General features: G+C 32.4%; 1 long non-coding RNA gene across 1 annotated transcript; it reads right to left on the bottom strand.

The window, feature by feature from the left end:
* Positions 1–2,124: 2,124 nt before the first annotated feature.
* Positions 2,125–4,223, bottom strand: LOC134267345 (uncharacterized). The gene is made up of 4 exons (XR_009992136.1): positions 4,036–4,223; positions 3,192–3,310; positions 2,514–2,643; positions 2,125–2,209 (listed from the first exon to the last, which is right to left on the bottom strand). It is a non-coding gene; the product is annotated as an uncharacterized LOC134267345 (long non-coding RNA).
* Positions 4,224–10,469: the final 6,246 nt, after the last annotated feature.

Genomic DNA, 10,469 nt, shown 5'->3' with positions numbered 1-10,469 from the left:
TATCGCCCTACCCATCTCTTCTCTTTGTTTTCAAGTATTACTTTTAGCTCAGCTCAACGATGTTGATAGGGGCTTAAAGCTGAACACGATTCTTCAAAGGAATGTTTCCGCCATTTTTGTTCGGATTCTCGCTATATCTGAGGTCCCCTATATATAGGGATTGATTGCGACACTGTTCTGTGTAATCAGTCGACCCGATGTAGACGGACGCAGCTATGCAAATATAACTGTAATACTTTGTCTAATGCAAGAAAGTAAGATACCAAAGAAACGTACAATTATATTTGTACAGGTCAGTGCAGTATATAAACAAACACATACACACGTAACTGCAATAAAATGTAAACAAAGGTAATGCAAGATACTGGTAACCAGCACGAACACGGGTCCATTTCCATGCAACTATGAGCTCTACAAGAACATATTAATGTATTTTTTAGGAATGGACATTGCCAGACTTGCTTTTGATGCTCGACGAACCTACATTTTCCACACGAGTGATCAGATTACAATTTTTGGAGCAGGTCCATTTCCGAGGAACCATGAACGCTATCTGGACCCATCTTTCATGGATGATGCATCTATGGATGAACACTATCCAACCTTCTTCAAATATTTGATCTGACCTATATTTCCTAGATGAGTAAATTGTAACCCTAATTGTACCAAATTAGCAAGAATGATGTTTCAATTGATGGACACTTCCAGACTTAATTTGAATCTGCCTAAAGTTTTCCAGAAGAATATCAGGGTAATGTTTATGGAATAGCTCTATTATTTTATGACCAGTTAGGATTAAAATTTCATGAGTGATGCATCTAAATCTTAAAAAGACACTTCCAGACTTGCTTCAGATGTTGGAACTGATCGACATTTTCTTGATAGTGAACAGGTACAATGTAAACGCTATTGATCTTGGGAAGCACATAATTAGACCCCCCGACCTTTTATTGCAGTATAGTCAAAATAGTCCAAGTGAGGTAAAGAGGTAATGTATATTTTTTTTGGTTTTGAAATAACCCTTTTTCTCAAGAGACAGAATTTTCAGATTTGACAATTTTCATTTTTTGGCCCATCTTTCATAAACGATACTACGTGCCTGGGTTTAAATATACAAGTACTGCAAGAATACATGTATTAACATTGGTTTTGAAATAAACCTTTTTCTCAAGAGACAGAATTTTCAGATTTGACAATTTTCATTTTTTGGCCCATCTTTCATAAACGATACTACGTGCCTGGGTTTAAATATACAAGTACTGTAAGAATACATGTATTAACATTTCTATATTTGTTTTAATTTTTTTCTAATTTATGTATCAACACCTTTGAGAAACAACGTCATATTTACATAAAAAATTTGGATGATAACCTATCCGAGAATCGATATTTTAAATTTTGTTATTCTTCACAATTTTTTTTCTTTAAGATATGATAGCCTATATGATAATTAACAATGTTTACTGAATTTAATATCAATATCATCAAAACATCTTCACCTAAGCCAAACACCATCTTGTGTCTTCTGAATAACCCCACCCAGTATTTGTCGTCTGCCATTGGTGACGCCAGTGATTGTTTAGGAATAAGAAAGGTAGGAAATTCCAGCAGACCCTGGGCGGTTTGGTAGCTTCTCAGCACGGCGTCTTGCCATGACTCTACGGGTAATGTGTAGACAAATAGATGATGACTCCGGGGAAAGTTTAAAGCTGCAGGTAACAAACAATAAGTCATAAGTATATGTAGCACTGCGCGGAAGTATAAATAAAAAATTGAAAACCTCAGACAGAAATGAATGAACTTCATAAAACTCGTCCCACACTTTTTAAAAACAATTTACTTTTTTCTTTTACGTTAATTCAAAGATATACGGAATTTATGAGTAAATAAAGAAAAATGTAACTGTATAATCGGGTACAAAGCTTGCAAATAATCACAGCCTATGGATGCCTCTGATGAAATCAGTTGTAAACATTGGCGCTAACCAATCACAAAATTGATCCTTTTTAAATTAACCCAAAAAACCGTAGAAAATAAAATGCCGAACAAGTAATATGCTTACCTGTTCGATATGTGTATCCTAACTCTGAATTGTCACATGGTAAAACAACGGGTTTCCCAAACCAGAAATACTGGGCACCGGTAGTGTTATATTCGCCATTATAACCAGAGGCTAGACACTCCCCCAGTCCCTGGTACTGTGAAGAAACTGGTATAAAAAGATAATTATCTTAATATTTAAAATCTCAGTTTCATGTTATAAAACATTATTTTACATTTTGTTTATCAACAAAGTTTTGTATCTCTAATCAAGCGATAGTTTTCGAAATAAGTCTTTGATTCCTCATTTTATTTCTAGTGATGACTTTTCTGATTTGATACTCTTGATTTCTGCTCTCTTGCATAGAATATTAAAAAAAAAACAAATGTGTTGGTATAAACACATTAATTAAATAAAAAAACTCAATATTACCAAACCAGAAGTTATACCAATGGTTAAAAGAATATTTTACCTATTTGATAGACAACAACATTATAGTCGACGCCACAAAAATCGTTCTGAGATCCGGAACACTTCTGAGGTACACACTTTCTGATTTGAGATAAAGAGAAATTTCCTCCGTAGCAGTAGCAGCTATTAGACTAAAATAAACCATGACAAGTGAAAATGATAGACTAAATACGGAATGTAAGCACACGAAAACTTAAATCTTTAAATATCGTAAAAATTTCACTATTTCTCATACAGATGCATTTTGATGATAATATTTTTTATATTCATTGTTTGATATTACAACTGGACAGGCCCGTAAAACACTGGGGGTCATGGTCACTTTTTTGTTCGAATAGTCTTATAGTTTGTATTGTTTTAATTTGTAAATTTTCATTAAGATGCTGGTTGTTCCCATTTTTATTGCTTTAAGGTCAAACATTTAGTATTTCAAGAATTTTAAAAAGAATGGTAGAAAATAGTCCCTCGACTTCCATCCCCAGTTTTTGAAAAAAGACAAGAGTGTTTGGACATATAACTTTTTTTGTTTGTCGAATATTTCGGTGAAGTCCACTTTTTAAAATCGTTGCTACGGGCCTGTTTTAAACCATAAATCATTCACATTTCTTTATAAATTGTTTGGTTTTTTTCATTAAAGAGAAAGTAGAACTCTTCTAATGTGTTGTAAAATCTTACGTACACCTAGACCAAAAACCGTAGCGCCTTTACAATAGTCATGACAGGACTTCACATCATGTGTCTCCAGTACTCTGCTGTTTTGGATTGGGCTTGAGACAATGAGGCCGACGTAGTGACAACCTGTAATAATATCGTGATATAATATTATGAACCATATATACAGTTTAAGCAATGTATTTCTCTATATCAGCAATGCATTTCTCTATTTAAGGAATGAATTTAATAGCTACCCATTTTATACGGTATACACTGGGTTGGGGCAGTTTACGCTTTATAAACCGCGAAGCGGTTTATTAAAAAAGCGTAAACTGTTCCAACCCAGTTTATACCATAGAAAATGGGTAGATATTAAATTCATTGGTTATAATTTAATTATCATTCATTTGGTTAAAGAAAAAAAGATAATTGTTCTAACAAAATGACTTCAATTTGTAGAAAATTGGAATGTAACGTCAAGCGGATTGATACGTTTTTGACGAAAGTCATTGTGACGTAGGCAAGCCATTTTATACGATATGAAGTAAATTTTTTATCCAATCAAATACAGCGTTACAACCAGAATTAGATTATATTGAGATCATTCCAAATAGTTCTTGCGTGTTCTATTAAAAGCTTTTGTTTGTTCTATTAATCTTAAAAGCTTTTAAATCAAACTTGACTGCAATTGTTTGAATGTGGAATAATTTATTCCTGTTGATGCTTTGTAAACTTTTGAATTTAAAGAATTGTATTTTTCCATGTTGTCATATATATAGCTTTATATTAAACAATCAATAATTAATCTTCAACTTGTGTATACTGTATTAGTTCTATGACTAGCTTTTTGTAGTGCAAGATATACCTACCAAGAATCTTTATCCATTTTGTATGTTCCACATAAGCTCCTATCCAAAATACCCCATCTGTGGCCGAGCGATTGGAGAGAACTATTGAATCATTTGAGACATTGAAGGAAGTTTGGGATCCAAGAGGGGCACACTGTGTTTTAGCAGACGACCATGGACTCGTTGATTGACTTAAACTTGCACGAATTTCTGTTTAGATAAATAAATAAATCTATTACTGTTGTATAAGTATGTGTTATTTTGGCATTAAATCTCAGACACACAGTTTATCAAAAATAACTTTGAAAGAACACTTGATATAATGTACATCTTTCATAGAATGTTTAAATTCAGCCCCTCTGATTACATGTACCTTTCAATGCATTTTTCCGACTGATTATCATTCCCTGATTTAAATATAAAATACATTTCATGAGTTATCAATTATTCCCTTCTCCCACTATTGCGAAAACAAGGGGATATGGAACGCCATCACTGCCTTATAGCATAAAACTATGCATTCATTATGTCAATCTATCATTACGTGATGTGAACATATCTTTACGTTATATCATTTTTTTATGGGGTAATGTAAAAATATCTTTACATCATGTCAATGCTGCATTACATGAAGTAAACACATTCTTCCATTATGTCGGCACTTTATAACTTGAAGACCAAAGTTCATTATGTGAAGTGAAAATATGTTTACATTGTGTTAAAACTTAATTACGTGAAATGAATATTTCTTTATATTATTTCATTTCTTTAATATGTGAGATCAAAATTGCATTACGTCAAGTTAATTTCGTTTTACATGTGTTCTATGATTAAATTTATCATTACATTTAGTCAAAGTCCATTCCCTTTTGTGAGTGTATATTTCTATTAAAGCAAAGCATTATTACGTGATGTTAATGTATCTTTATTTTACGCCGAGGTCATCACAATGTGAGGTGAATACATCTTACCTTTATGTCAGTTCTTTATTACGTGATGTAAAAAGGTTAATAACATAATATGAACATGTATTATGGAGAAGTCCCGGCGTTCCATATTATATCAACACTTTATTACGTTATGTCAAAACTCCATTCCTATATGTGGATATTTAATAAGAATATGTTAACTCTTTCTTACGTGATTTAAAACTATCTTTACATTGTGTTAATTCTTTATCATGTTGATTACAAATGTTCATTACGCGCTGTAAAATACATTTACATTATGTCAAAGTTGATAACCGTGTTTTCAGGACTGGGAAGGGGGGGGGGGGGCTGATTAATTAGGACGAATTACGGACACATTATATGAGGAGGGGGGGGGTCTGACTTCCTCTTTTTTCCGACATAACTTTATCATAGAAAATGTTCATTGAAATTCAGTCCCACTTTTTGCTGAAGTATAAGGGTAATGTATCGTCTCGTATCCTTTTTTCGACCGTATTGTACTTTCGACCCATTTTTCATAATCTGCTTCCCGTGCAGATACCGCAGGGTAGATCATTATTTTCGGTTGCTACACTTGGAAAAATACATTTGCAGCACAAATGTAGTGAAAATACCCAAAATAATTAATTCAACGGAATTCCCCCGATGGTTTTAGTCCGTTGTCAGAAATTCTAGTCTTTTTTACTAATGCTCATTTTATATGTTGATTAATCAAAGGCGTAATCGGTTAATTACAAAGATTTTTTGATTACTTTTTTCGAAAGTAAATTAAGATCTCTGTCAAAGAGACGCATGAATATTGAAATGAATGGGTGGATCAAATGAATTTTTTTCTTCCTTAAATATGGGCACTTTCTTACAAATTTAAACTGAAAAATATAACGTAATTTCATTGATTTTTTGTGGAAATGCACAGCTACTGACAGGTGGGTTCAACCAACGAGTAAATGTATTTGCAACCAAAATTTGCAACTTGTTCAATGTTTTTTTTTGAAAGAAAGACAATCGTATTTTTATTGTTTGGAATATCCAATAGATACTTATAGCCAATACTGATTGGGCGTTGATACTATATTTAGGTCGAAAACACAAGACGCTAATATTTTTGTAAGGAAAATTGCACCCTCTCCATATTATGGCATATAAATGAAATAAACACAAAACTGCTATTTGGGTTATTTCATTTTATTTATAGACGCATATGCAAACATTTTAAGCCAATATTTCTTCAGATTCTATAAAGTTTGCAATAAATTAATAAATAACATCTTAATAGGTCAAAAATACAATACGCCAGGATAGTAATTTGGAATTTTTTTAAGGACTGAAAACCCCCCCCCCTTTCATAGGATTTTCGAGTTTGGATTTTTTTTTCGCTTTTTCTTGTACGTTATTTTTTTCTGGCTGACAAACCTCCCCAGCTTTCAAAAACAATGCAACGTCCACTGGAATTAGTAATTTTTCAACCATTCCAGGACCAGAATTCTGTTACAAAAATCTACGTTTTCACTTAAATCAATTGACCATGCCTTTTAACACGGGCTCATATCAGTTCTTGAAAAGAGTAGCTATAACGATATGGTGTCTAAGTTGGGGACCAGGGGTAAAGCCCGTGGCTTTAGATTTTTTAAATAAAACGTTTAAACTTATTTCAGTTATACTTTATGTAAAACTAATGCAATGTCCTACAAAGTAAAATCAATTGATTAATTTCATGCATATTTTGGTCACTAAAGATGGGAGGGCCTTTTAGAACCAGTGCACGGATACGATATGTATTTACACTTTTTTTTTTAAAAAAGGAGGGTTAAAGTATAAAAAGCTTAGTGTTTTGTAGTTAGATCAGAAGTTTCTTTTCAAATCGTCAATAAAGATTCCATGGGAACATGATCCTGTTTTTAATTTAACCTGATATTTAATTAAGGATTAATTAAGTCTTGTGTATAATTTAATATTTGATACGTTTAATTTAAATTATTTGCATGTTTAACATATGTGCATGTAATATTGAAAACACAAAACGAACTTTTAGGCATAACCTAAACCTTACGTCACATAATAAAGAGTTGAAATATTCTAAGATATACTGACAAGAGGCTAAGCATTTTAGACACAATGTAAAGATACAATGGCATAACATAATAATGATTTGTCAAAAAGTAAGGGAAAATTGACATCATGTAATAGATTCCCGGCGTCATGTAGCATATTGATGACACAATATAGTAAAGAATTGGCCACATGTGACAATTTTTTTCACATCATGTATGAAATTCTGACATCGTGTTATAGCGACTTGATATTGAATTAAAGATAAATTCACATCATGTAATGAACTACTTAGACCAAATAGTAGAGAGTGCACATAATGTAATAATGAGTTTAAATTCTATAATAACATCTTTACACCACGTAAAATTGTTTTGACTTAATGTCATAAAGAGCTGATATAAGGCAATGGAAGATTGGCGCAATGTAATTGAAGTGCGAGTTAATGCAATAAAGACTTAACATAATGTAATGGAAAGTTGACATAACGCAATAGTAGTGTGACTAAATGTCATAAAGAGTTGACATAATGTAATGGAAAGTTGACATAATGCAATAGTAAAATTCATAAAGAGTTGACATAATGTAATGGAAAGTTGACATAACGAGAAATGTCAATATAATGTACATAACGAACTGTGTGTGTAAATGTCCTTTCTTCATCGATAACATAATAAACAGGACACGACACTAAGTAGAGTAAAGAAAAAAACACAAAAGAATAACCATAAATTCTTAAATATAAACATTAATAAATATTAGAAAGAACGACTTGTGTTGTAATAATTATGAAATTAAACATATTGTAAATCTTTTCTTTTCCTTGAATGATTAGGTAGTTGAATTTAATTACTTGGGAAATTATTAGATAAACATTAATAAATATTATCGAAAGAACACGCCTTCTTAAAACATCTTTCAATCTTTCAGGTACAATTTCCATACAATAAACGTCACATGCATAATCTTAATTCGTTTCACGTACCTTAATATTCATCATCAAAACCCAACTTCTCTGTCTTTGGAGCGTCGTTCAGTTCATGTGGGTAAAGTATGTACCTTAAATTCTTTTCATCATATCTGATCAATATGTTTAAAGTAGAAAGTAAACGATATTTTAGGGATTTAATAATTATATTATTATAAAGATATTTAACTATTTTTCTAATTTTAAGTTGGCGATCTTTCATATCAAATTGCTTAACAAAGGACACGTCTCTTCTCCAGCGTTCAATGGGCAGCAGAACGAACATAATTTTTAAACATCTCCCTCCCTTTACTAAAACAATCAATCCATTTAATGACAAAACTTCTGGCAAGTCTTTTGTCTTCATGAACCGTGTACAAATTATTATAAGCTTCTGCAAAGGAATTTCCAAGATATACATTTAACTTAACAGCGGTTTGTTTCTCGAATACGACTCGGTCAACCATTTTTTGCCATACATAATCTACATATTGACGTTATTTTCACATTGTGACGTCACAAACATGGGGCAAAACGTTCCATTACGTATGCTATTTAAAGAACATGTGTATGACTCTGTGTGCCAAATTTCATTCTGATCTGAATTGTGGTTTTTAAATATAGAGATAGTTCACGAACTTTTTGATCATCACTCGTATTTGAAATCAAAGAACAGGCAGAAATAAAATTAAACATTCAATGTTTCATAATTGTCTACTGTGAAATCACCATTCTGTCTGGTGGGCCAATTCGTGAAATTTTGTCGGGACCCTAAATCCATGAATTTATATCCAAACGAATATTTTTCATGTCACATATTCTCTACAAACAAGTTCACAAAGAAATATGAAATTTCTCTTACCGAAGAACATTGAACTCAACTAATTTAGTTGATTTCACAGTATTTGTACTAGTGAGAAAAATATAACAATCTGTGTTTTTATTGAAGTCATAAAAATCGGAGTTGTCGTCTAAAAAATTAACGTCTAACACCTTTTGTACGTACACAAGGTATTTTATGACGTAAATCAAATTGTTTTCAAGTATATTTCGCGTTTTCCTCCCAAAAAATCAAAACCTCTAATGAACACATTATCTCTTTGTATATAGATGTCGTGCAAATGAAAAGATCGAGTGGGTAGACTAAGGTAGCATACATGTAACAAAGATAAGTGAGTAAGAGTCATGTCAGCTTTATTAAAAGTTATAAACAGTAGGAGACATGGTCATACTGATAAAAACTGCAATCCCCTCCCCCGACAATGGGGGTATTTGAAAAAAAGGAAAAAAAAAGCTTTAAAATGCCGATTAAACCAATGATTGTGAAATAAATAAACAGCAGTAAATAAATAATAATACGGGGGCATTTGAATACAAAAAGCAAATTAATTGATATAATTAATTTATAAGACAATAAATTGAAAATATTATTATTATATCAATTTCAAGTCAATTACATACCTAATTTGATTTGTTTTCACCACAACGACGTCGGAGACGTGTTTTGTTCTACCAATATGATTATTGTTATTCCTTGGATTATTCTTCGGAAGGAAATGGGGTTTTCAGCTCGAACACTCTCTAATTTTGAGTTCATAGCATTTCGGCGGAAATTGCAATATTTGAGATAGGATGTGATATACGTTTTGTGAAATTAAAACGAGATAGGGGGGAAAATTTACAATGTATGTCACACAAAGCAAGTAATTGCTTCTAAACAAAATGGCTAAGCAGACTATTAGTTTAAAAAATGTATTTTTGTAAGCAAATAATTTTAAAAATTGTACTTAATGATCATATATTGCCTCATATTTCTGATATTCAATCTTTTTTTGTGTATGCTATAAGAAAAATCTCGTTGTGCGTTGATAGTCTGTTAGCCATTACAATAAATCAGCATCTCTGTCAAGAAGGTAGCTCTGGTTTGTAATATTAATGAGAACGACGGAAAAAATTGATGGATTGTATCTTGATTAACGTCCCTCTATAGAATTTTTGACTCATTTGGATACGCCACCTTGCCGGTGGAGAGCTGCTTTTGTCCTTCACTTGGCACTTAGGGCTATTGAGCAGGGAGATATCTTTTCATGCTAGCACCTACTGCGACATGGGACCTCGGTTTATACGGTCTCATCCAAAGGACCGGTCTCTACGTCCACGGGGGATTCCAACCCGCAACGTAAGGGTCAAATCTTTACTTCGTGACTCTCAGAGCTGACGCTCTAACCACTGCGCCTCGCGGGAGACCGAAGGAAAAGAAAAATAACGCCCTTATTGGCATCAGCAATAAAAAGAAATGGTTATTTGTTTAGTGTATTTGTGTTGCAATTTGTAAAAAAAAAGCAATCTAGTAGTAGCTTTTTGAAACAGTTTAACGAAAACTTTCATATTCAGTATTCATAGCAACGTCATTCATCAAAAGTCAATAAAACAAGCAAATTCAAAGAATTGTGGTCCATGTCTGTGAACTGGAGGGAATAATAATGGCC

Source organism: Saccostrea cucullata, unplaced genomic scaffold, assembly GCF_032062105.1.
Source record: "Saccostrea cucullata isolate Sc308-1 unplaced genomic scaffold, CSIRO_AGI_Scuc_v1 ctg9476, whole genome shotgun sequence".
NCBI classification, from domain to species: Eukaryota; Metazoa; Mollusca; class Bivalvia; order Ostreida; family Ostreidae; genus Saccostrea; species Saccostrea cuccullata.
This window is presented reverse-complemented; position numbering and strand designations above follow the sequence as displayed.